At 39.9% G+C, this 27,743-nt stretch overlaps 1 protein-coding gene across 3 annotated transcripts in view; it reads left to right on the top strand.

The window, feature by feature from the left end:
• Positions 1-27,743, top strand: part of RBPJ (recombination signal binding protein for immunoglobulin kappa J region) — a 241,798-nt gene that overhangs the window by 100,101 nt on the left and 113,954 nt on the right. The gene's annotated exons all lie outside the window — the stretch shown is intronic.

Raw genomic sequence — 27,743 nt, 5'->3', positions numbered from 1 at the left:
TATGGTAACGATTATTACCAAAGCAACTCTCAAACTAGAAAGTTCTTTTCAATAATACTTACTTTACTGTGGTATGTTATGCTACTTACAAAATCCCCAAATGAGAAACAAGTGTTGAAGAGAAAAAAGATTACAACACACAGGATAACTGACTCCATACTCATTCATCAGGACAAACTATAATGTATTTCCTTAATAGTCATGTTGTCTGTTTGTGAAGGTTGTCTTCTGTTTACTAACCCCTTACTGTAATTAAGATTCTTCAGCCACCAACTTCACACTGAGTGGAAATAAATTTTGGTCTTGCAATTGAGTAACAACTATTTTGTTAGAAACTGGCATTACCAAGTTGAGAGTACCACAAAGCATTATATCTGGTTTATATCAAATCATTTTTTTTGTTTTATTTGGGATGGGAACAGAGTGTCCTTCATCCCTAGAACAAGTTAAGCTTAAATATTTCTTCAAATATGTATCTCAGTGACCAGACTCTAGCAAGACATGTCTGCATAGTATCCCCACCCCGAGATAACTGCTGTTTTGTTTTGGTTTTTTTTTGCCTTGCCACAAGACTCGCTGGATCTTAGTTCCCTGACCAGGGATAGAACCCATGCCCCCTGTAGTAGAAACATGGAGTCCTAACTACTGAGCTGCCAGGGAATTTCCCCTAGACAACGGCTCTAAACTTGCACACCTCCACCACTGCTATGGTGATGCTTTAGTTCCTGGTGAGGTGAAGAAGTGAAGTCAAATGAAGTCCCTCAGTCGTGTCTGACTCTCTGTGACCCCATGGACTGTAGCCTACCAGGCTCCTCTGTCTATGGGATTTTCCAGGCAAGAGTACTGGAATGGGTTGCCATTTCCTTCTCCAAGAGATCTTCCCGACTCAGGGATTGAACCCATGTGACTCAAGGAAGCCCCATCTATATAAGTAGCTGTAGTAAAAGTCCCAATATCATTTCAGGGAGTTTGCTTCAAGATCTCTCTGCCTTGAAATTTTAGCAAATAATTACAGCCTTGTTCTTTTCACAGCCTGCAAGGAGAGAATGTGAGAGATAGGAGACGGATATGATTTGGTGCCAAAGAATAGCACTGTTATCTATAGTACGTGTATTTAATACTGTATGTAGTAGTGGCTCCAAGAGGCCTGAGTGCCATCAACTCTGAATCCCTCACTAAACCCCACTGTAAAAACAGCATTTTACCTAATGCAAATCCCAAGCACCATCTTCCAGCCAAATTGCTGCCTCCTTAATCCTCTCGTACATAGAAATTCTAGAACCATCTCTGTCTGAATATAAAATACTATGTGTATACCCAGAGCTTAGAGTAGCCCCTGCTGTTCCAGAGTAGTTTGTTGAATCCATGAATACAATTACCCACTGACAGTCCATTTTAGAATTTGTTCTATGTAAGCTGGTGTAGCCACTATGGAAAACAGTATGGAGGTTCCTCAAAAAACTAAAAATAGAGTTGCCATATGAGCCAGCAATCCCATTCCTGGGCATATATCTGGACAAAACTACAATTCAAAAAAATACATGCACTTTTATTTTCATAGTTGCACTATTCACAATAGCAAAACATGGAAGCCACCAAAATGTCCACTGACAGATGAATGTATGTAGAAGATATGGTACACATATACAATGGCATACTATTCAGTTATAAAAGAGAATGAAATAATGCCATTTGCAGCAATGTGGATGGACCTAGAGATTATTTTGTTAAGTGAAATTAGTCAGAAAGAGAAAGATAAATACCATATGAGAGCACTTAAATGTGGAATCCAAAATAGTACACAATTGAACCTATCTACAAAAGAGAAACAGACGCAGCAGAACAGACTTGTCGTTGGCAAGGAGAGTCACAGGAGGGTGGGGGAAGGATAGATTAGGAATTTGGCATTAGCAGAAGCAAACTATTATACATAGAATGGAAAAGCAAGGTCCTACTGTGTAGCACAGGAAACTACATTCAGTATCCTGGGATAAACTATAATGAAAAAGAATGTATACATATACATAACTGATTTACTTTGCTACAGAGCAGAAACTAACACAACATTATAAATCAACTATATTTCAATTTTTTTAAAACAGAGTTTATTCTAAAAATTTTTTTTAAATATGTTTTTTCATCTTAGCATTTTAATTTCACAGACTGACTTTAGACATCACTGTGGGAATGTGATTATAGAGCATATGCTGTGGGCTCTTGCTAAACATTATTTTTCTGTCTCACATGTGATCTCTCTGTCTTCCAATATCCCATAATTCACTGTTCTGGCTGTGCTCAGAACACACTGTTCCTACCAAATTGTGAGGACCATAAGTGCTGGAATTTGGACTTAATCTTCTTTGATTCTGTACAGTATCTTACAAACAGCAAGTGTTCACACTGACATTTCTTCAGTTTGCAATTTCCTTCTCTAGGGAGCACTCTTTCTTTTGCAAAATGATGTTGTGCACTAAAAACTACTAGTTGGCATGTTTTTCACTTTTTTTTTTTTGGCCACACAGTGTGGCATGTGGAACTTCCCTGGCTAGGGATGATGAACCTGCTCTCTCTGGAGTGGAACCGTGGAGTCTTAACCACTGGACCATCAGGGAAGTCCTAGTTGGCATGTTTTCAGGTGAAAAAAGCAAAGGAAAGATAGCATGGTATAGTAGGGGGAAATGAGTATCGATTTTGAACCATTCCATTCTTCTTAGATCTCTGCTCAAAAATAAAGAAATTTTTTAGATTACTAAGAAAAGAAAGGAAAAGATGACATAAAATGGAAGAAGACTAGAGAAGGGTCTAGTCCTAATTTTGCCATTCATTTAAATATCCTTGAATACCTCATTTTGCCTCTCTGCTTCACAGTTTTCTCTCTGCAAAATGAAAAATCTGCACCACATGGCTCTGAGGTGATTTCCAATACAATGATTCTAAAATATTGGGCCACTAGAATTTCCTTGAAGAACATTGGGGAAGAGTAAGGTCTGCTACTGGTCCTCAGCAGTGTGTTCCAGGAGGATGGATAGGTAACTGTGGACATTTTATTAGTTATCTATTGCTATACAACAAATTACCCACAAACTTAGGGACTTGGGCTTCCCTGGTGGCTCAGCTGGTAAAGAATTTGCCTGCAATGCAGGAGACCTACGTTCGATTCCTGCATTGGGAAGACCCCTGGGGAAGGGAACAGCTACCCACTCCAGTATTCTGGCCTGGAGAATTCTATGGACTAGTCCACTGGGTCGCAAAGAGTCAGACAAAACTGAGTGACTTTCACTTTCACTTAGGAACTTGAAGCAAGAATACATATTTATTCTCCCACTGAGTTTCTGAGAGCCAGGAACCCAAGAGTAGCTTAGCTGTGTGGTAGAATCTCTCAGGAGTTCGTAGTTAAATTGTTTGAGGGTACAGTCTTCTGAAAGCTTAACTGGGGCCGAAGGCTCTGTTTCCAAGAGGGCACACTCACAGGACTCTTGACAAGAGACTTAATGTGCTCATCACATGGACCTCTCTGTCGGGGTGCTTGAGTGTCCTTGGGACTTGGCAGTTGGCTTCACTCGTAAATGAGCAATCTAAGCATGAGAGCAAGGAGGAAGCCACAATGCTTTTAAGGACTTGATCTCACAAATCACACTGTCATGTCTGCCACACTCTATCTGCTGGAAACAAGTTACTAAATACAGCACATGATCTTAGGGGAGAGAAATGAGACTTGACCTCTTAAAAGGAGGAGTATCAACAAATTTGTGAATTTATTTATGAATTTGTGAATTTATTTTAAAACTCCCACAAATATTATGTGCTGGTTAAAGTAGAGTGGGTCAGCACACAAGACACAGTAGGGAAGTTTCAACAACGAACATTTCTAGAGGGACTCACTGTTTAGAAAGCATCTCCCCAACATGTTTTCTCATTTGGTTGTCAACAACAACCTAGGGGACTAACAATATAAATATCCCCATTTAGCAATGAGGAAATGAAGGTTAGGTGACTTTTATAAGGTTATTTAGCAAGTGAGTTGTATAGCTGGGATTTGAAATCAAGTTCTGGGACTTTTCTCTTGGTCCAGTGGTTATGATGCCACACTCCCAATGCAGGGGGCATGGGTTCGACTCCTGGTCAGGGAACTAAGATCCCACATGCTGCATGACCTGAAAAAAAAAAAAATAACAAAACAAACAAACAAACAACAAAACCCCACCAGGTTTTATGACACAAAACACAAGGATCTTTTCACTCCCCTTTAAAAGGGAAAATTGACAAAAAGCCTTTTGCAAAGACAAGTCACTAGCAAGTTTGACTGTTCCTTACTGCCTACTAATTTTTTTACCCATTTTATTAATTTCAATATCTACTGTCAACTTACATATTTTTAAAATTACTTGAGGCAGTTTATAAATATTTAGACACCAAGCAGGAGAAGTAAATACCTCTAGGTACCAGAGTTGACCACATTACACTTGGCAATAAGTTTGGTTCACATTTTTCTGGCAGCAAAGGTGAAAAGAGAAACATAATAGGCGACTGGGGTTTCACTTTGACAGGAGCAAGCACACAAGTTATCCCTGCCTGAAACTAAATTCAAGAAGGAATTTATCACATGGATCTGCGCAGAGAAAAGGCCACTTGACACTGTGGTCAGTATCTCAGTATCTTCAATTGTGTTTGTATAGAAGATACTCTCATTTCAACACTGTATATATACACAGTGGACCTACCTCAGTTTTAACTTGGTGAATATATTTGAGCAAGAGGCTAAGGAAAATATGGCTCAGGCACATTGCCTCTAATTCCTTTATGAAATTAAGAACGGAACCTGGAGAATACACATAAATAGATGGTTGCTCTGTCTGCTGGACTGTGCAAAGTGCCAGGAATTATAAGTGAGAGTGCTTGAATGACCTGCTAAATCTTATTTCTTTGTCTTGACATCCTCTGCCAGGCACCTATAATACAAATGTTCTATACTGTCAATTATACTAGGGGCTTTAGCTATAAGGGAGTAAGGAACGCTAACATAAAGTTACAGAAAGAGGTAAAATAAGGAAGTTGGACTACATGAATTCTTTGGGGGCCAAAATGCAAAATGGCAATAAATTTGGTTCACATTTTTCTGTGACTTTAAGGGTGAGATACCAATATGCATTCCTGTCCCCACAGAGGAGCCAGCCCACTTTGGCCTGGGTGTGAGAAGCAATGTTGCCAAAAGCCTAGGCCAATTTTTTCCCGCAAAAGGAATTTCAAGTATATCCAAGCTCCTGTGTGAGTGACTGACTGAAACCAAAGCTTTATACTGCATGACACAGGATTCTGGAATAGATAACTTTAGCCTGAAAAAAAGTTCAGGCAGGTGCAAGCAGCTGTCCAGTCCTGCCATGAAAGAACTCAAGTTTAGCTTCAGTAAATAATGTGCTTTCTGCCAAGATTTCGCCAGTGAGCTGAAAACTACACCGTAATATTCACTCTAAAGTAAACAACTTAGTATACTTTTATTTAGATATTATAATACTTATAAATGTTTCTATTTACTAGTGGGAATCCTTCTTCCAGAATAGAATGTGAGTGAAATACATAAAAATTAATAGACTTTATCTAAACCAGTTGTTTCCTTCCAGGAAGTAGATAAAAAAGTAAATAATCCTTCGTTTCAAAATAAAAAGCATTCTCTCTGAACACTGTTTACAAGCCCTGAGCAAATCAATGCTTACTTATAAGATTTTGCTGTCTTTTTATTATGTATATTTCTATAATATTTTGCTGAGAAGTGTTGCAAAGAGAAAAAATTAACGTACATGGAAAGAGTACGGAGAAATGAGTGTTACTCTTTTTGTGATGATTCAGAGTCCAGAAAAGGAGGCAATCAGAATAGAGAAGCTATCTGTCAGAATGTTTAGTAAATTTAGATGCTTTTCTGGTCCATTGGTTAACATCTGCATTACCGTTAACAACGCAGATTGCATTGCTTTTCCAATTCAATTGGACATTGTTCAGCATAATCCCTTTTTTACATAAAATAGAATTGTTAAGTATTAATTTTCATGGCACATAGAAAACTTAAAAAGTTGGAAAACTACTGGAAGATACTATTACAAAGTTGTTATTTAGAGTCAAAGAATAGGCTTCACAATTGTACAAACTTCAGGGCAAGGGGGAAAATTAAGAACGTCAATTGCGGTGGAGGAAATCTATTAGGGGATTGTATGAACTGAATTAATATTTACCAGGAAGAAAAGTTGGTGAAGTCCTTCTACAGAGAGAAAAGGCAAAGCAAGGCTGTTTTCCTGCACTGGGGAAGGAAAGATTTGAATACAGCTGGAGCACAGGACGCGGGGAAGGGAGTGAGAGTGGGGTGGAAGGCTGGAGAGGTGGGTAGAAGCCACATGCTCTAGAGCCTCACAGGCCAGTTAGAGGTCCTCCGCTGCTTAGCCCAGACTCCTCCTCAGGCCCAAGTCAGCTCGCAGCCACATCGTTTCTTCCTTGACTGCAGGCCCTCAGGGCTCTGCCAGCTTTCCTCCCTTTGACCACCCACCCTTTCTCTTGCCTCTAGAAGGTGGTGCCCTCAGCTCCCAGCTTTTTGTTCACTGTAAGACAGTACACTGCTTTGTTGTTCCATGATTTTCAATGTGAATTGTGATGATAAAATGCTTGAGAATTAATAAAAATAACAGAACTGTATATAGAAAATTTTAAAGTAACATAGTCTATGCTTTTTGGGGGATTTTCATTTTTGTTTTTTGGCTGCACCACAAGGCTTTGTGGGGATCTTAGTTCCCCAACCAGGGATCAAACCCAGTCTCCCAGCAGTGGAAGTGCAGAGTCCTAACCATTGGGACTTAGGCCTAGGAATTCCCCATGATTTACATTTTTAAGAGATCACTCTGGATATTCAACAGAGAATGGATTGTAGGAGGTAGGGGTAGAGTAGAAGCAGGGAGAAGGTGGGAAGGTAATGCAGGTACCTAGACAGAGGTGATGGTGCCCTGTACTGGGATGTGATGGAGAAGTGGTAAAAATTATTAGATTTGGGACATAGTTTGAGGACAGAACCAAAAGGACTTGCCAATGGATTGGATAGGGTTGATGATGAAAATAGAGGACTCAAGGATGAAACACTGAGTACCGAGCTGAGAGCTGCCCTGTTCACCAGGCTTTGCCCTTTCTAGCAATGATGCTGTTGCAGGAAGGAAGCCAATTCTGACTCCATGTTGCAAACTTTCTTTGACTTGCTTTTCATTGCTTTTATTATTATAATTATACTCAATGGCTTGCTTGGAGGATCCTGCCCCTCTGCTTGACTGTAAACCAAAGTGCCTTTGTTCAGCTCAGAGAAGAGTTTGTCCCTGCCCACCTGTGAATAGAAGAGATTAACACCCCCCTTCCAAAGGCTGGTTATTCCTTTGCAGATGTTTTGCAAGACTGAAGACCCTTTCACTTTATTTCCCCACTGTGTTTCCCTCTCTACTCTGTCTTTTGACTTTAGTTCCTCATTGCTTCTTTCTCTCTGGTCTATAAAAGAATCTGGCATCCAGACCCCAATAAGATGGCTATTTTGAGGTGCTAGCCTGCCATCTTGTCAGTCTGCCGGCTCCCTGATTGAAGTCTCTTTCTTGCCTTAACACCTCATTTCTTGGATTCATTGGCCTGTCATGCAGCGAGCAGAGCAAGTTGGAACTCGGTAACAATCCCTTCTAGTCATTTCTTTGGGCTTGGAGATGAAGTGCTGTAAATAATTGAAAATATTTAAATAGAAAAATGACACAGTCATCTTTCTCCTTTTCCATTAGGCTTACATTTCCTCCAGCAGAATAACTTTGTTGGGTGAGATGACAAGTATGGCTGCTATCCAGGAAGAATGGGTGTGAGTATGTGTATGTGTGCGTGTGTGCACACTTGTGTGCACACGTGTGGGGAAGAGGAATGATTCTTCTCTCCTGTTCATAGTATGAATTGCTTTACTTGGCTAGTTGTCTTTAGAAAGCAGAGAGCTGGCTCTGATGTGCTGAAGTGAAGGGCTAGAACACGGACGAGATGGGAGTGAGAGGAAAATGCTGATTGCAGTCGGAGAGGTAAAAGACAGAATGATTCCCACTTGACCCTACAATACCCCACTACCTTCCATCCCCAGAATCAGTCCTGTGAAAAACACAAGATTGCTGGAGGTCCCTTCCTTCTCTGTTGGCCTTGCTGCACCGAAGAATCAATCAGAGGGCTGATTTGGGGCTCAAAGAAATGGCCATGGTTTTTTGAATCTTCACCACTTTGGCCCCTGCTTGTCCAAAAATTTATTAATTTAAGGATCTCTGAAGGCAGAGAAGCCTCCTAAGGAATGCCCTGCCTCCACAATCTGAGCCCTTCTGCTGAGTTCACATTCAGATCGTGATGCTGTAGATTACCCCCAGGGTAAAATTAGAAATTGTATAATTTTATGTGTTGTGCTTAGTCTCTCAGTCATGTCCAACTCATTGGGACCCCATAGACTGTAGTCCGCTAGGCTCCTCTGGCCATGGGGATTCTCCAGGCAAGAATATTGGAGTGGGTTGCCATGCCCTCCTCCAGGGGATCTTCCTGATCCAGGGACTGAACCCAGGTCACCTGCACTGCAGGTGGATTCTTTACTATCTGAGACACAGTAAATCATTTCAGTGTTGTGATGCTTATTTGATATCAGGAATTGTGAAAACAGGTTCTTCACACTTACAACTGCTGTGATAGCTCCTGAATTAATGAGCCCATGAGTCCATCACGGTGTAGGGGAGTGAAAGTGTTCTTTCTGCCTCCACTGAAGAGCCTTGTGTTGAATCTGTTTTAAGTGGAGCTTAGAGGAAATAATTTGACTCCTTGAAATGGCAGTTTTCTGTCATCACCAGTAGAAGCATCACTTCCTAATGTCATTGCTTCAGCAGAATAGAAAAGTTGCAAATGTTGCACAGTGATCTCTGCTATAATTACACGAACACAAGACTATTAGTCACATTCCTACCTACCCCACTTCTAACAATGCTCTTTTTTTTAAAGCACTAGGTAGCTGGGAGTAGAACTGGATCTAAAATTTTGCTGTTGAATGCAGCTGCTAAGTATAAAGTTGTGGATGCTGTCCCTGTGTTAGAGCAATATTCATTAGACTCAATATCAGCCTAGTGGCTTAGGGGAAAAGGGCAATACTTAGGGCATTTACTTACTCATTTGTTCTTCACTCTATTTCATAAATGTTGTAAGGAAGTTGTCAAATATGAACTGTTAATATCTTATTCTTTACCTTGATGAATGACAAAAGCTTTTACTTTAGCCAGTGACATTAATATTTATAGTCTATTTTCTCTTAAGTGAAACATTTTCCTTTGTACCTAATATAAGCTTTATACTTGCAGTTGGCTACCCACCGTACCACACTCTTGTGGCTCAGTTGGTAAAGAATCCGCCTGCAATGTGGTAGACCTGGGTTGGGAAGATCCCCTGGAGAAGGGAAAGGCTACCCACTCCAGTATTCTGGCCTGGAGAATTCCATGGACGAGTCCATGGGGTGGCAAAGAGTTGGACATGACTGAGCGGCTTTCACTTTCACCCACCACACCCTCTCTGAAGTCAAGGTCAACAATTAAATAAAGAGCTTAATACAGAGGCTACAATTCATTCTAGCATTCCTTTAACAAGCAACATCCATTTAAAATAGCAATAGAACTTTCAAGGTCCTGATGTTATTCAGTCAGGGATTCAAAGCAATCACTTCGTTGGATCACTTTCTTGGCATACATTGAAGTCTAAACGTAAGATGTGTTCTGTGGGCAACTGTCTGCTTATTTTCTTTCCTAGACAAGTGGTTAACCCGTGTTGCATATCCTGTGTTTATAGAATTCCAGAAAGGTTATGTCATAGAAATCACTGGGGGTGGGGTGGGGGTGTGAGTGTGTGTGTGTGAGAGAGATTGATTTATAGAGAGAATGTAAACTGAAACATCTTGAGGAGAAATCCATCAGTGTATAGACACTGAGAAGATGGAAAGAGAATGCTGGCCTTAACTTACAGGTGTTGCCTATTGTGGGTACTGTTTTCTGTTTTATAAGCAAAGGAGAGTAAAAGGATATATTCAGTGGACCTAAAGACTGTCATATGGAGTGAACTAAGTTAGAGAAGGAGAAACATTGTATGACATCCCCTATATGCAGAATCTAAAAAGAAATGATACAAATAAACTTACTTACGAAGACTCACAGACTTAGAGAACAAACTATGGTTGCCAGGGAGAAGTATGGGGAGAAGGGATCAACATGTACATGCTGCTATATTTAAAATGGATGACAGCAAGATCCTACTGTATAGAATAGGGAACTCTGCTCAATGTTACTTGGCAACCTAGATGGGAGGGGAGTTTGGGGGAGAATAGATACATGTATATACATATACATGTATATACATGTATATGTATAGCTGAGTTCCTTTGCTGTCCACTTGAAACTATCACAACATTGTTAATACTCCAGTACAAAATAAAAAGTTTAAAAATAGGTTAAAAAAAAAAAAAAAAACCTAAGGGGGAAAATAAAAGGAGCTATCCAAGGGGTAACGGGCAAAAGAACAGCAAAGAACAGTCAGACACACCGGGTTATGAAGTCTACCCTTTGTAAAGTTAAAAAACTTCATGAAGCTGTAATCAGATACATAAAACCTTAATTTACATTAAAAAAAAATCAATTCATTTGGTCAAAAAATCAGGGTTCTTTAATAAGCATCAGCTTCTAAAATAAGCAGACTATGAGGGGGAAAAAATAGAATTTATTAGAAGGAAAAAGTCCCAGAGGAGCTTTCATATTTTTAACATTGCCTTAAACTGTTAAAAAAAAAAGTCCTATTATACTGTTTATCCTGAAGAATTTAACTACTTTTTTGGGGGAGGGGTGCTATTTTAAATGTAAGGTTTTGTTTATGATTTTAAAATCACAATTAGCACAATCACGGAAGAAAACATTTCTTCTGATATCCATGAAACAGCTTAATGTTTTAATTTACCTAAACCACCAACTGAAGGCTACAGGCCGCTTTGAAAACATTCCCTAATCCTTGGAAATACCGTGCTTTCTCTTATATTCTTTTAAACACTAATCCCTGGAAAAAGCATACCTTCTCTCATTTTCTATTCAATGTTTGCTATTGTTGTAATCTAAGTAAGGCCTCTCTGAAAAAAATGCAAAAATTAAGTTTAACCCACAACTGAGTCTTGCATCTTGTGGTCCTGGAATTTTTAAATTTCATTCAAAACACATATTATAAACAAAGTCTCCCAAATGACTATCTAGAGAGGAATGTGGCAAAAATCCAGAAACTATTGTAATATTTGGAACTAACATAAGCACAAATAATCACTGCACTTTTTTAAAGAAGGGATTATGGGTTGCAGTTTTACTAACCCTATAGGGGATTTATATGAGATGGACAAAGCTGAACTCCAGACTAGTTGTGTGCCTCCAAAAGAAACGAAGCCCTTTACAGTGAATGAAGAATAAATAGAGGTATTAAAAAGGAACTTCTTAATCACAAATATTTGCTCAATATAACCATAATTTGAGAAAACATTCTGGCTTAAAAATTCCTATAAAACTAGAAAGTTCGAAGCAGTATGACTGACAAGCCTGTTGTTTTAACACATTGCTGCTAAGTCGCTTCAGTCCTGTCTGACTCTGTGCGACCCCATAGACGGCAGCCCACGAGGCCTGGGATTCTCCAGGCAAGAACACTGGAATGGGTTGCCATTTCCTTCTCCTTTAACACATTAGTTAGGTGATTATTAACAGTGGAGGCCGATTCAGGGTGGGAGGGCATTATGGGGAGAACAACAAAGGTCAAAACCAAAAAATGTCACCAAGTCAGGAAAATTCACATTTTAGAGACAGGAAGACCACTGCAGTTACTGAAATACAAGTTAAAAACATAAAAGAAGTTAATCTGTCAAATGTATTGAAGTAGAATTAAGACTAATCATTTTAGAGGTATTTAAAATCTAGACTCCTAGGGTAAAACATAAGACAGAGAAACCTGTATTATTATCTCATAATATGCAACCTGTCCTGAAGAAACATCGTACTTCCCTCCAGCTCCAAAAAAAAAATGAAAGAAAAGAACTCCAAAATAGGAATGAGACTGTGAAATAAATATTGTAGACCTCAAAAAAATAAACTATTTAGGGACAGGGCAGGGGAGGGAAAGTCAGCTAAGAAGCTGAAAACCAGTCACATTTCAAAATGATTCCTATGTTCTAGGCAAAATTTCGTATAACATCTTGAGTGTGTCTCATTTTACACCTTAGTCAACTGTAAGGGTATACATATTTATCCACTCTTCTAAGGAACTCTTCTGTTCAGAAGAGCATCCGTATCTAGAGGATTCGCCCTGAGATTCATGCTAGCGTCACCACCATTACTAACACACAGTACAGATACTGCAGATACTGAGGGTATCTATTTTTTTTTTTTTTTTGCCCAAAGGTAATTGAATGTAAGTAGATTTTACCACCTCCATAATGTTTCAGTTTCAGTTTTAATATATTGTTCTGAGAAATTTTTGTGAACTAATATAGCATTTTAGGCTGTCTTGCTTTTAATCATCAAGAAAAGGCATCATTTCATGGGGTGGAACAAAGGAAAAAGATTTTCTTCATATAAACTCTACTAATTTTATAATATACAAACAGGAACTGCATTATCCTGGCAAACAGCAAGCCACTTCTCAGAAAAGACAGTTAAGATGGGCTTTTAAAATAGTGTAGTAATCACTCCTCTTACAAACAGATATTTCTGAATATTAGCTCTCATAATATGTGACCTAACAGGCTAAATGAAATGGGAAGTTACATATTGTGATTTTTTTTTTTTTTTAGTGAAGCTGAAATACTTAGGCCAAACTTAAACATACACCAACTCCCTTCACAGTATTTTTTTTTTTTTTTACTGAAAACCTCTTAATGAAGAAGCAAGGTTTTTGGAGGAGTAGGAATGGCATGAAATTATAGGTTACCTGGTATAAGCAAAAGGGTTCTTGACTTGGAGGCAAAAAGATGGCATGGAAACTGGTTTGTCCACTTCTGACCTCGGTGTTCTTGGTCAAAACACACTTCCTTCACCTGTGAAATACAGATAAAAACATCTAACTCCTAGCACTGGGTGGGAGGGTTGGGTGGGGCTGTGTGGAGATGGATTATAAACGTGAATAGATGTTAAGAAGACTTGTCCATTTATAATAGGCATTCAGAATTTGAATGCTCATCACTTTCCTTTTTCTATGTAAACTTTACCAAAGAAAGGTAGAAATATCCAAGTCTATACTTTTGAAAGGCCTCAGTATCCACTTCCTGCTAGAGTCTAAAGAGTGAACTTAAAATTGTCAAGGTTGTTGCTCTCTACTTGTATTGTTTGAAAACCTTTTAAAGAGAATTACACAATTAAAGTACTTCCGAGCAGTTTAAGTACAATGAAAGGAATTTACCATTAAGAGTGCAGTTGATCTAAATACAATCAACTTCCCCTTCCTCTTAGCATTTTTCACTCCTATTTAATTTTTAGCCTAGCTTTCATCATTGTTTAAAATGGTCCTCCTTATTTGTTTGTTTTGTGCTCAGTTGCTCAGTCGTGTCCTATTCTTTGTGACCCTGTGTACTATATCCCGCCAGGCTCCTCCGGGATTTTCCCAGCAAAAATACTGGAGTGGTTTACCGTTTCCTCCTCCCAGGGATCTTCCTGACCCAGGGATCGAACAAAAGTCTTTCGCATTGAAGGCAGACTGCCACCTGGGAAGTCCCATTAGTTTGTTTACTTTTTTATTATCTAAGTCTCCATCTTTGAACTCAAGTCCCCTGAGGGCAGTGATCTTGTCTTACTTGCTCAAACCAGTCTTTACCGGAGCTTACGAGACTGCTGGGCTCATAGCGGGTGTTCAGGAAATACTTCTTTTTGAATCAATGCACAACAGAGGAATAGATTCAATAAGATGAAAGTAGAACAGGATCAATTGAGTCATAGGGCCTTGAAGGGTATTTGGTGGAGTAGAGGCTATAAGGAGGCAACTCAGAACTTCTTTGGTGGTTTAATAGTTAAGATTCTGTGCTCCTACTGCAGGGAGCTCTGGTTGGATCCCTGGTCGGGGAAGTGTCACATGCCATGAGATGAGACCAAAAACAAAAAAGCGAGGTCAGTTCACTTAGGCAATGTTAAGGACTATCACCCTTGACACAAATAAAATCTCAAACCTACTATGAAGCTAGAGGGTAAATCAACTGACATAGTGATGACTATTCTATGGAGATTATTAGTTATTTGTCCACATAGCTCACTCTGCCTGCAATGCGGGAGAACCCCGGTTCGAATTCTGGGTCAGGAAGTTTCCCTGGAGAAGGGATAGGCTACCCACTCCAGTTTTCTTGGGCTTCCCTGGTGGCTCAGATGGTAAAGAATCGGCCCGCAATGCAGGAGACCTGGGTTCGATCCCTGGGTCAGGAAGATCCCCTGGAGGAGGGCATAGCAACCCACTCCAGTATTCTTGCCTGGAGAATCCCCATGGACAGAGGAGCCTGGCAGGCTGCAATCCATGGGGTCACAAACAGTCAGACACGACTGACCGACTAAGCACACACATGAATAAGGTAAAGGTTATGATCATATGGACTTTTAAAGCATCTAATTGAAAGTGAAAGTCACACAGTCCATAGAATTCTCCAGGGAATTTCCACAAGGGAAGCCGGCTCTAATTGAATACAATTAAATTTTAGTTTTTTTTCTGCTTTTTTTGGTAACAGCTTTATTGGGATGTAATTCATGCTAGCGTATGTACATTCAATCAGTCCGGTTCAGTTGCTCAGTGGATAGTTTTTAGTCTGTTCACAAAGTTGTGCAACAATCACCACAATCAAGTTTAGAACATTTTCATCATTCCAAAAGAAGTCCTATAACCTTTAGCAGTCACTCACAACACACCCCACCCTATACTCTCTAGACCTAGGCAACCATTAATTTACTTTCTATCTTTGTAGTTTTGTCTATTCAAGATAGTTCACATACACAGAATCATATGATATGGGGCCTTTTGTGACATGTTCCTTTCATATAGCATGTTTTTAAGGTTTATTCACATTGCATCATGTATCAGTATTTCATTTCTTTTTATGGCCTAATAATGTTCCATCTTATAGATACACGAAATTTTATTTATCCATTCATCAATTAATGGACATTTGTTTTTTTTTTCCTACTTTTTACCTGTTATAATAATGCTGCTCTGACCATACATGGACAAGTTTTTGTTTGGACATGTTTTTCAGTTCTCTTTGGTATATACCTAGGAGAATCGCTGGTCATATGGTAACTCTATCTTTAACCTTTTGAGGAACCGTCAGACTGTTTTTCAAAATGCCTTCTTTAGTTTACATTCCTACCACCAAAGCCTAAGGGTTTCAATTTTTCTATATCCTTGACAACACACCATTATCTGTCTTCTTGATTGTTGCCATCCTGATGGGCATGAAATCGTATTTCACTGTGGTTTTGATCTGCATTTTTCTGATACTTAATGATGTTGAATATTTTTCCATGTGCTTACATGTCTTATTTGCATGTCTTATTTGAAGAAATATCTATTTAGCTCCTTTGCCCATTTTTAAACTGGGTTATTTCTGTTTTTATTATTCAATTTTTTTAAAGTATAGTTGATTTACAATGTTGTGCCAATCTCGGCCGTACAGCAAATGGACTCAGTTTTCATACATATATGCATTGTTTTTTAGTATTCTTTTCTATTACTCAGTTTTAAGAATTCTTTATATATTTTAGATATTAGTCCTTATCAGATAAATGTTTTGCAAATATTCTCTCCCATTCTACGGGGTGTTTTTTTCACTTTCTTGAGAGTGTGCTCTGAAGTACAAAAGTTTAATTTTAATGAAGTACAATTTATTTTTGTTGCTATTGTTGTGCTTGTGCTTTTTGGTGTCATATCTAAGAAACCATTGCTAATCCAAGTTCATGAAGATATATGCTTTCCTTTAAGAGTTTTATGGTTTTAGTTTTTACATTTACGTCTATGATCCATTTTAAGGTAATTGGAATATATGTTGTAAAGTTTGGAACCCAAGTTCATTATTTTGCATATGGATAGCCAGTTGTCCCAGCACCATTTGTTGAAGGCTATGTTTTCCCCATTGAATTGTTTTCATACTCTTGATGGAAATCAACTGACCACTCATGTGAGGGTTTATGTCTAGACTCTGAATTCTACTCCAGTGAACTATATGTCTACCTTATACATGCACCACACAGCCTTGATTACTACAGTCTTGTAGTGAGTTTTGAAAAGGGGAAGCATAACTGCTCCACCTCTGTTTTTCTTTTCCAATATTGGTTTGGCTATTCTGGGTTCCTTAAATCTTCATATGAATTTTAGGAACAACTTGTCCATTTCTGCAAACTGTACAGTTGGAATTTTGATAGTGATTTTGTTGATTCTACACATCAAATTCAATCCATGAACATGGATTTCCATTTACTTATTTAGATCTTTAAAATTATCTTTTTACAATATTTTATAGTTTTCAGAGTATAAGAACAGCTTTCTGTTAAATTTATTCCTAAGTATTTTACTCTTTTTAATGCTAATGGAATCTTCGTCTCAATTGATTTTTTAATATTCTTTACTGTCTGTCAATCATTTTTAAAATATTTTATTTTATTTATTTGGCTGTGCCAGGTCTTGGCATGTGGTATCTAGTTCCCTGACCAGGGGCCTGACCCAGGCTCCCTGCATTGGGAGCACAGAGTCTTTGCTGCTGGACTACCAGAGAAGTCCCAGAAAGGCAACTGATTTTTGAATACTGACTTTGTATCCTGCAAACCTGCTAAACTTATATATTAGTTCTAATGCATTTTTAGTGGAATCCTTAGAATTCTCTGTATATACAGTCCTATCATTTGCAAATAGAGACATTTTTCATTCTTCTTTTCAACCTGGATACCCTTTATTTAATTTTCTTGCCAAATTGCTTGGGTAGCATCTCCAGTACAAGGTTGAATACAAGTGATCCTAATGGAAATCTTTGTCTTCTTACTCATGATAGCGGGAAAATATCAATCTTTTATGTTTAAAAATGACATCGATTCTGGATTTTTCATAGATGCCTTTATCAGGTTGAGGAAGCTCCCTTCTATTCCTACTTTGTTCAGTGTTTGCTGGAATTCAGTTGAGCATTTATGTGTTTATATTTAGGGGTCTGTAGGCTTCTTTTCTTGTGAAGTCCTTGGTGAATTATTTTTTAAAATAATATGGCAAAAAAATCCACAAAAGTATTAGGTCTTCTCTCTGTCTAAGCTACCTATCCTTAGCCACTCACTGTTACTAGTTCATATGACTGATTTACACACACACACACACACACATATATATGTAATATTACTGGCTTTTTAAAAATAAATCTTTTGCACTCTTTAGAATTTATATTTTTATAAATAACTTTTAAAATTATAATCTGATGCTCTGAGTATTCGGTTCAGTTCAGTAGCTCAGTTGTGTCCGACTCTTTGCAACCCCCTGAACCGCAGCACGCCAGGCCTCCCTGTCCACCACAAACTCCCGGAGTTCACTCAAACTCATGTCCATTGAGTTGGTGATGCCATCCAACCATCTCATCCTCTGTCATCCCCTTCTCTGAGTATATGACACAATATATTCTCTATCAGGTTGTAATAATAAAATAATTTAAATTTCTGTAGCAAAAAAGCCCAAACAAACCTCTCAAGCATGAATTCCACTTCTAGAAGTATAACTTGTGCAAGTGAAGCTCTCTGAGTCTCATCACTCAGAGAGCCTATCTGCGGCTTTGTCCTGAGGACTGACTGAGACGATGTTTGTCAGAAGGCTTGGGATGGTGTAGACTTAATCATATTATTGACATTTCACAAACTGCATATCACAGTATCCCTTTAAACAGAAAGCGGCTCTGCTGCATGTTAGATTGGCATATGACTTTTAAAAAATCCTCTGTTTTATAAAACTGAGTACTTCTGCATGTAATCTGTTTTTCAGAAGTTTTCTTTCAGTTCTTAAGTCCTTTTCTTTGGCCTAGATTCTGTGATTTGTTTCCTATTTTGGAAACTTGGAAAGTACCATGCAAATAAAGATATAGCCTTGCTAGTTAAAAATAAAATACTTAGTGTTTGCTGGTGAAGGAAAATATGATGCTATGTAGGTAAAACTGCATGATGAAAATCAGATTCACATTTCATAAGAACATTTCTGGAGAACTTTAGACTTGAAAAAGCAAGAGCCAAATGTTCCTCCCAAACGATAGTTTATAACTCTCACTGAAGTCAGAAGTAATTCTGAGGGTAGAATTTAAGCCAAGAGTTTTGAAAGCTGGGAGAAAGGAAAAAAAAAAAGCATAAATTTCCAAATCTTCTCAAAGTACTTAGATGGGAGGCAATTTGCAGCTAAGATCTTGAGAAATGTTTTTTTCCACTAGTGGGATACTATATTAGTAACACCTTGATACAATTTATTTTACCTTCCACAGAATGCTAATCACAGTAGAATTTTGTCAAATAACCATTTAAGAGAGAAAAAAGTACATGTAGGACAATACCTGCTGGAATATGGGAATCCCCCAGGCTCCTCTTTCCAAAGAATTCTCCAGGCATGAATACTGGAGTGAGTAACCATTCCTTTCTCCAGGGGATCTTCTCAACCCAGGGACAAACCTGGGTCTCCGGCACTGCAGCCAGATTCTTTGCCGTCTGAGCCTCCACGGAAGCCCCAATATGTAACAAGGAGTTGTTAAGGATTCCTTTCCATAGAGTTTCTCTAATGCAGTTTAGAAATTAAATATATCAATATGAGACTGAGATGAAACTTTTCTATTTCTCCTATTGCACTAAATTAAATTTGTACTCAATATTTATTGATAGCTTACTTAAAAATTCTTATTTTTTTTTCTGCAGTCATTTCACAAGGTTTCTTCTTTAATTCCCATTTGTTGACATAATGACAATTACATTTTTTTAATTAAAATAAAAAATATCAACATACTGACATAATGGCAACTTTTAAAGTGACAATGTACAAGTCTCATTATGATGTTCACGGGAATTCTCCATTGTCTTTGATAGCTGTCTTTGACAGAGCTAGGTATTTCAGGAGATGGTAATTATTTGGTATCTTTCATTATTTGTCAGTGGTTGTTTAATAGACTGTTTCCAAAGTTGATCTTCTTGGTCCGTAGTCTATTTTGGACAAGGGTGCTAGCCACAAAGGTCATATCTGCAAGTTGATACTTATCATTGCACTATCTCTGACACAAAACAACACAGATACAAAGAGTAAACCCTTTGAGTAGGCTTTCTTTGAAAAACTTATAAAGGTCATTTATGCCCCAGGTTAATAGTAACTCAGGCCAGGGGAGAAAATGTAGGGGTCTTTTTCTGCCCTATTGATTTGCTATAAAACCATACTCAAATTTTTACAAATAAATGTGCCAACCCAAATAAATACAATAAACTTATTTAAAGATAATTCTTGCCATTTAATTATCTATATAATTACCTGATTTGATTTGTGTAACAAATCTCTAAAGCAGAGAGTCTTAGTCCATCTAATATAAAAGAAAATTGAGCACTGTCATGGGTGGTAGAATTTCCTAAAGAAACAGCATTTACTGAGTACTTAACTACGTCCCCAGTTATTTCATGTAATATCTCAAATAATTTTCAAAATAGTTGTAAGCCATAGGTTTTACATTCCCCCATTTGCACATAAGGAAAGGTTAACTTGCCCAAAGTTAGCTAGCTGGCTAGTGGTGGAGATAGGACTCAATGACAGAGTTAGTCCAAAGCTTTTTTCCTTTCTACCCCAGCTGTTTTGCTGATTATGACTGTTCAACATTGATTCAACATGGAATCAAAAACCATAATATAAGATATATAACAAAGCGGAACATTTAGAAAATCAAAACTCAAATACATTCTTGGAAATGGCAACCCACTCCAGTATTCTTGCCTGGAGAATCCCAGGGATGGGGGAGCCTGGTGGGCTACTGTCTATGGGGTTGCAGAGTCAGACACGACTGAAGCGACTTGGCGGCAGCAGCAGCAGCAGCAGCAACTGTGGCTCGGCTGGTTAGGAATCCATCTGGAATGGATCCCTGGGTTGGGAAGATCCCCTGGAGAAAGGCTACCCACTCCAGTATTCTGACCTGGAGAATTCCATGGACTGTATAGTCCACGGGGTCACAGAGTCGGACATGACTGAGCGACTTTGACTTTCACTTTTCACAACTCAGTTCAGTTCAGTTCAGTCACTCAGTTGTGTCTGACTCTTTGCGACCCCATGGACTGCAGCACACCAGGCTTCCCTGTCCATCGCCAACTCCTGGAGTTTACTCAAACTCACGTCCATTGAGTCAGTGATGCCATCCAACCATCTCGTTCTCTGTCAGCCCCTTCTCCTCCCTCCTTCAATCTTTCCCAGCATCAGGGTCTTTTCCAGTGAGTCAGTTCTTTGTTTGCATCAGGTGCCAATGGAGTTGCAAAGAGTTGGATAGGACTGAGCAACTTTCACAACTAGCATTTTACAAATCATATAGTGGTGTTACTTTTTGTGTAGTTTTTTTTTTCTTCTTTTCTTTTTTAAAGTATTTACTTACTTGACTGTGAGGTCTTAGTTGTGGCATGCGGGAACTTTAGTTGCGGCATGTGGCATCTTTAGTTGCGGCATGTGGCATCTAGTTTCCTGACCAGGGATCAAACCTGTATTGGAGCGTGGAGGCTTAGCCAGCGGACCACCAGGGAAGTCCCTGTATAGATAGTGTTAACTTGCTTTATCTTGTTTATATTATAAAAAGAAAAAGAAATTATATGACCTGTACACATTCTTCTTACCAAAGGTATATTTGATTCCATTTGCATTTCACATCATTAGAGTAAATGGTTTATAATTTTTCTTCTTTCGCCTTCTTGAAGTGCTGCATATGTTAAGCTTGTTTGTGTGAAAGCATGCTAAGTCACTTTAGTTATGTCAGGGACTCTTTGTGACCCTTTGGACTGTAGCCTGCCAGGCTCCTTGTCCATGGGATTCTCCACCAGGCAAGAATACTGGAGTGGTTGTCATGCGCTCCTCAAGCTTTGCTTTACTTGGACCTAAAAAGAAAGAAAAAAGAAATAAAATTCTCAGGGCCAAAGAATCCTGTTTAAAATCAAACACAATTGGAAAGCAAAGGGTAAATATTTATTTTTGTTTCTCAAGTTCACCTTCCTGAAGCCTGTTCTGTGACTTACTTTCAGTGATCTCTTTATTTCTTTTAATTCTAGAATTAGAGTTCATTTTCCTTATAGACTTGCATAGCCTATAAGGAAAATAAACTTTTTCAATCTCATATACATTTTATTAACCTTAACTAGGATGCAGTAGAAAATGAAAGGGATACTTTCATTAAAAAGGGAGGCATCAGGATGAATGAAAACCATGAGTTAAGAGACTTCTGTGAAGCAAAAGGCTTTCAATTGCTAATAAGAGTTATTAGGAAGATTTTCTAAGGCACACAGCCTCTCCACAATCTGATCACATCAAGCCCAGCTTTACATCCTCAGAGGCTCTTGTTGGCCATTTACAGCAGGTTTCTTAACCTTTTTGAACATGTGAATCTTTTAGAAATTAAATAATAATGATGACATTGCCATTTCTGAATGGGTATGTTAAATGAATTAACATCAATCTGGATAAAATCATCTCTATGTTTGGCTATATTAACATTGATTATTGAAGCATTAAAGACAATTTGATATGCTTCACAACAATTTTCATGAGATGAAGGCATTTTATGTATTTATTAAATAAAAAATAACAGTGATAAAAATGAACACTACTATAGCAACTATGTTACAGGTATCTTTCTATGTGCTTTCAACAGAACTAACACTTTGAATCCTCATGACAACCCTATGAATTAGTTGCTATTCTCTATTTTACAGGCGAGGAAACTGAGGTATTGCTAGGTTAAATAGCTTGTCTCAGGTTCTACAGTTGGAACCCATGCAATGTGGGGATAGAACCAGTATTCTCCATCATGGGGCTGCCTAGTAAAATTTTCAGTGTTCTGGTGTGTCTCATTAATATGAGTTGGTATAACTTAACCTTAGAATGAAAGCAATGTTGAAACATCTGCTATGTTTAAACCACCAGAGCAAAACACGATCCTTTCACAAATGTGCTCATCTCATTGCCACTATTTGCTTCACGCATCTACTGGATATATACCGGTACTGTGCTGTGCAGTTCTTAGTTGCTCAGTCGACCCCACAGACTGCAGCCCACCAGGTTCCTCTGTACATGGGGATTCTCCAGGCAAGAATATTGGAGTGGGTTGCCATGCCCTCCTCCAGGGGGATATATACTGAAGCCCCCAAACTTATTAATATTTAAATATTTCATTTATTGTTTTTAACCAAGAAACTATATGTCATTGCTCCCTTTACTGTTAAACTCCTGAAGAAAGGTTACATCTAACTCCTACGACAAAGATTCTCAAAGCTTGATTCATGGACAATTTGCATCAGAATCCCTGACCAGTCTTTTTAGAAATGCCTATTCCTGGGCTCCAGCACAGATTTATTCATTTAGAGTCTTAGGGAGTGGAACCCACCAACTTGTGAGGACCACCTTTTTACCAGGTCCTTCTAGTTACCCTGCCTAGGTTGTCTACCCCCGCTTCTACATGCACCACCTGGAGTTCCCCTGAATACAAGATGCTCTTTCACACCTCAGAGCCTGAACATGCTGTTTCCTGTGCTTCTTATGCTTCCTCCTCTTACTGTCTTCTGAACTCCCACTCCACTAAGATTTAGTTCAAAAGTCATCTCTGCAAGGTTTCCCTGGGCCCATCAGGCAAGAGTTAGGTGCTTCTTCCTCTGTACCCCAATGTGATTAAACTCATGCCTCCACCCTAAAATTACCCTGCAACTGGTCTGTGTACTCTATTATCTAGGGGGTCCCCTGAAGTCTCTGTACTACCCATCTTTGTAAACCGCCAAAGATGATATCTGACATGGAGCAGTAGGGACTCTGAACTTGCTGCTTGAATGGACTCAATGTTACCAGATGACCGGGATTAAGTCCTGACAGTTCTGCAGTTCTTAATTCTACTGAGGTGGTATTATTATCATATACATCACATCTTTTAGAAAATAATTTTCTAGCAGGTGGGAAAAAGAAAACACTTTGATCATTTTTTTTCTTCTTGCACATTTATTCCCTTTCATTCCCCCCTTTAAAAATGTTTTATATTTTGAAAAAAATATATGTGTGCTTCTACAAAATTCAAAGGATCCAAGATAAGCCACCTCTTCAGCTATATCCTCCAACAGTTGAGTTCCTTACAGCGAAGCAGTCATTATTAGTTTCTCGTGTATCCTTCCAGAACCCTTTTAGATACATATAGGCAAATAAGTATTATTTACCTATAATTATTTTGCACCTTGTTTTTTTAAACTTTGTGATCCTTCCATGTAAGTACATAAAAAGCACCCTCTGCTTATTAACAAATGCATACTATTTGATTCTATGAATATATGTATTTTTTAAATAAATAAGACACCTCTTGATCGACATTTAGATTGTTAAGGTATTCTCTATCATCACTAATGCTACACTATGAAAGTGAAAGTGAAATTCACTCAGTTGTGTCTGACTGTTTTCGACCCCATGGACAAGTCCATGGAATTCTCCAGGCCAGAATACTGGAATAGGTAGCCTTTCCCTTCTCCAGGGGATCTTCTCAACCCAGGGATCGAACCCAGGCCTCCCACATTGCAGGCAGATTCTTTACCAGCTGAGCCACAAGGGAAGACCAATGCTACACTATATGTACAGGTAATTTCACAAATGTGAATATATTCATAGGACAGATTTCTAGAAACAGAGTTGTAGGATTAATAGGTAGAGATAAGTTTTATCAAAATGGTTTTCATAAAGATTATGATTCCCAGGTGGTGCTAGTGGTAAAGAATCCGCCTGCCAACTCAGGTTAGACATAAGACATGTCTGTTTGATCCCTGGGTGGGAAGATCCTCTGGAGAAGGGAATGGCAATCCACTCTAGTATTCTTGCCTGGAGAATCCCTTGGACAGAGGAGTCTGATGGGCTATAGTTCATAGGGTCACACAGAGTCGGACGTGACTGAAGTGACTTAGCACGGCATACCCATTTTCACTCCCCTAGCAACAGATGTGAATGCCTGTTTATATCCTGCCAATAGTGTTTTCTTTCCTGGTGGTGGTGGTGGTTTAGTCACTAAGTTGTGTCTGACTCTTGCAACCCCACGGACTGTAGCCTGCTAGGTTCCTCTATCCATGGGATTCTCCAGGCAAGAATACTGAAGTGAGTTGCCATTTCCTTCTCCAGGAAATCTTCCTGACCCAGGAATTAAACCCAGGTCTCCTGCATTGCCTGCAGATTCTTTACTGACTGAGCTATGAGGGAAGCTAAAATGGAGAGTAAAGGAAACACTTCACGGAAGTGTAGGCACAACTACTGGCCTAACTCAAGAGTAAGAATTGTTTTTTGCAAAAAGTTAACACAGGTGTTTGCTCTATAGGCCTTCCCCAGGCAAGATGGTACTGGGGTATTTGCTACTGGTCTAGCCTCGATATTCTTTTAAAGCCTTGTAGGCTTAGTGAGTCTTCAGAATAATTTCTAATTTGATCTAGAAGTGGAAGACATCCTATTCATTCTACAAATACTTACTGAGCATCTATCCTGCAGCAGGCATTGTTCTGATGGCTGAGGTATGAACAATAAACAAAATAGACTCAAGTCCCTGCTCACATTAAGATTATAATGGGGGGAGGAGGTAGGCAGATAATAGACACAATACACAGATCTGATGTATGGTATGTTAGTTTACAATAGAATCATGGGAAAAATAAAGAGAGAGGGAACAGGGAGTAAGAAGAGTTACTTTTGTGAAGGGTGGTCATGGAAGGGCTCTCTGAGAAGGTGACATTTAAGCAAAGACCTGAAAGCAGTAAAGGAAGGACTATAAGGCATCTAGGGAAAAGAGCAAAGACAGGAGTTGAGGGTGTGCCTGGTGCATCCTAGGAACACAAGGAACAATGCTGGTTGGGGCTCAATGAGCAAGGGGAAGAGATGAGGTCGAGGTATGGGGTTTGGGCAGTAGGCCTCATAGGAAAGTAGGAAAGCCATTGGAGAGTTCTAGAGAGTTACACTGAATTGTCTACTGAGAACAGACTGAGAAAAGGCAAAATGGATGAAGGCAGAACTAGTTATTAGACTTCCTGGACAACAGGTGAGAGATGAGATGGGTTAGACTGGGCCGGTTGCCATAGAGGTGTGGATGTGTTTGGACTGTGAGTCTATTCTGAAGGTGGAGCTAGCAAGATTTTGTTAGGTTGAATGTTGGATGTAAGAAAGAAAGAAAGTGAGAATGACTCCAGGGTTCTTGGCTTAAATGGAAGGATGGAATATCATTTACTAGGACAGGGAAAGAATACAGGTAAAGCATGTATTAGGGTGAATGGGAGTTGTAATTTGAGTTACCATGGCTACCATGGCTTTCTGTGGCTAGGGCTCTTAGATGGCAATGGTTCCAGATCAGATGAATAGCCTAGACCAGACCATGACTGTAATGTGTTCTTGGGAAAAAGGCTTGATTCCTTTGAAGGAATGTGTGCCCATGGGCACTGTTCTCTTGAAGCAAGCCTAATCCAAATTAGCTTTGCACTGAGATACTGCATTTAAGATTCTTAAATTTTCTCTTTCCCTTTGTGAACTACTTCATCAAAGGAATAGGCAAATGTGCATGCACACACACAACTAATAACCTTGAAAACAATTAAAAAACTTGATTTCTTGTCTATGGTATAACTAGCAGAATATGAACTCTGTACGAGAGGAGTCACTGTTTTCCCAAATTCAAAAACTCAATTTAATTTTTCATTTGTGGGTCTATGATGTCATTAAGACATCAGTTCCGAGATAATGCCAGTCTAGACTGGTACAGAACCCACACGAAGACAATCTCAAAAGTGCCTGATTGAAGAATCTAAACAGGAATTCACTGGACAAATAATCCAAAAGGAAGGAATGCACTTAAAAGAGTTGTGACTAAAGCACCTGGTAAAACGATATCCAAAAATCGAAATGAATATTTCAACAAACACATAAAAAGGTGAAGGAAAGCAAAACCAGTAAGTCATATAAATGGAGAAAAGAAAAAAAAAAAAAAAGGGACAGAAACTAATACACAGGGATTACTTCAAAAGGCTAAAAAGTTTAGACTCTGCGACCTCATGGACTGCAGCCCTCCAGGCTCCTCTGTCCAAGAGATTCTCCAGGGAAGAACTCTGTAGTGGATAGCTATTCCCTTCTCCAGGGGAATTTTCCGACCCAGGGATCCAACGGGGGTCTCCTGCATTGCAGGCTGATTCTTTACCGTCTGAGCCAGCAAGGAAGCCTAAAACAGATTAGGGGGAAGAAAATTTTAAAAGGTGTCCTTGAATGGGAGGCGAACTCTATACAAGTGTACAACGTCAGAGCACAGAGAGCAGCACTTTTCCCTAGCTAACAAGCAAGACCAGCGGGTACCTCAGAAAGAAAACAACCAACTGCTAGTAGAGAGTAGCTAAGGGAATCCAAAAGCAAGTAAAGTGGTGGCCAGACTGGGTGACTCAGAGGCATGACTCAAACGCGACACTGGGGGTGTCAGCTCCCGGAGGCCGGAGGCGCGGCGTCAAACACATTTTAGGAAAGTACCAGGAGCTTGGAGGGCGACAGGAAACCTCCCCGGGGAGCGGCCTAGGGCTCCTCCTGCCCTCGAGTCTGACCTCTTACCATCCGCACCAGAAGGAGTTTCTAATCTCCAGGTTTCCCCTTCTTTTAGAATCCGCCCCTCCACCACCCCCACTTTCCTTCCACAAAGCGTCACGCGGCGTGTGTGTGCGAGACGTCGGGCCCCTCCCAGCCGCCCTCCGCCCTGCGCTCCCCGCCACGCGCCCCCCAGCCCCGCCTCCTCGGCGAGCCGCTCCCTTCCCACCCCGCCCGCCGCCCGGGCACGCGCGGCACGAACGGCGCTGGGAGCTGCACTAGACAAACACCTGTCCCGCCTGGGCCCCGCGAGATTTGGGGCAAAAGCATAGACAACAGTGGGCGCGTTCTCGCGAGGTTTAGGAAATTTCCCACGGCCCGTGTTGTGTCTGAATCGAGTAGTGGAAGGCGGTGGGAAGGAGGTGTAGCGTGAGACCGGGCTGCCCGCATTGGACACATGCGCAGTGCCGCTCGCGCGTGCCGCGCCAATCCTGCAGCGCCTTCAGCAGGTTTCGGGCTGTGGATTCCAGTTCTCCGGGTTTTGGGGCTCCCTGCGGGAGGCAGTGCTGGATCTGGGAATCTCTAGGAATTGAAAGGGCAAAGCGGGGAGGGGGGAAGAAAGGGGTGCTGCAGGTTGGGAAGACGGGTAGGGTTCGAGTCCTGCACCTTTCTTGTATGCCCAGACGGGCCAAATTTGCTCGGGGGCTTCCCGGTTTAGGTCGCCTGAGATACACTTAGGGCAGCGAGCTGCGTCCTCCACTGTGCCAGGCCCCTGAGAGGACCTTGTCAGAGTCTGTCCCCATATACCACCCGGGTTCACAGACGTCTTGGGTCTGCGATGAGGTCCTGGGGAGGTTTACGCGACAGGTAGCTCCCTGCCCAGGCAGAGAACCTCTGAGTTA

This window comes from Bubalus bubalis, chromosome 7 (genome assembly GCF_019923935.1).
Source record: "Bubalus bubalis isolate 160015118507 breed Murrah chromosome 7, NDDB_SH_1, whole genome shotgun sequence".
Classification (NCBI taxonomy): Eukaryota; Metazoa; Chordata; class Mammalia; order Artiodactyla; family Bovidae; genus Bubalus; species Bubalus bubalis.
The sequence above is the reverse complement of the archived record's forward strand: the minus strand, read 5'-3'. Positions and strand labels throughout refer to the sequence as shown.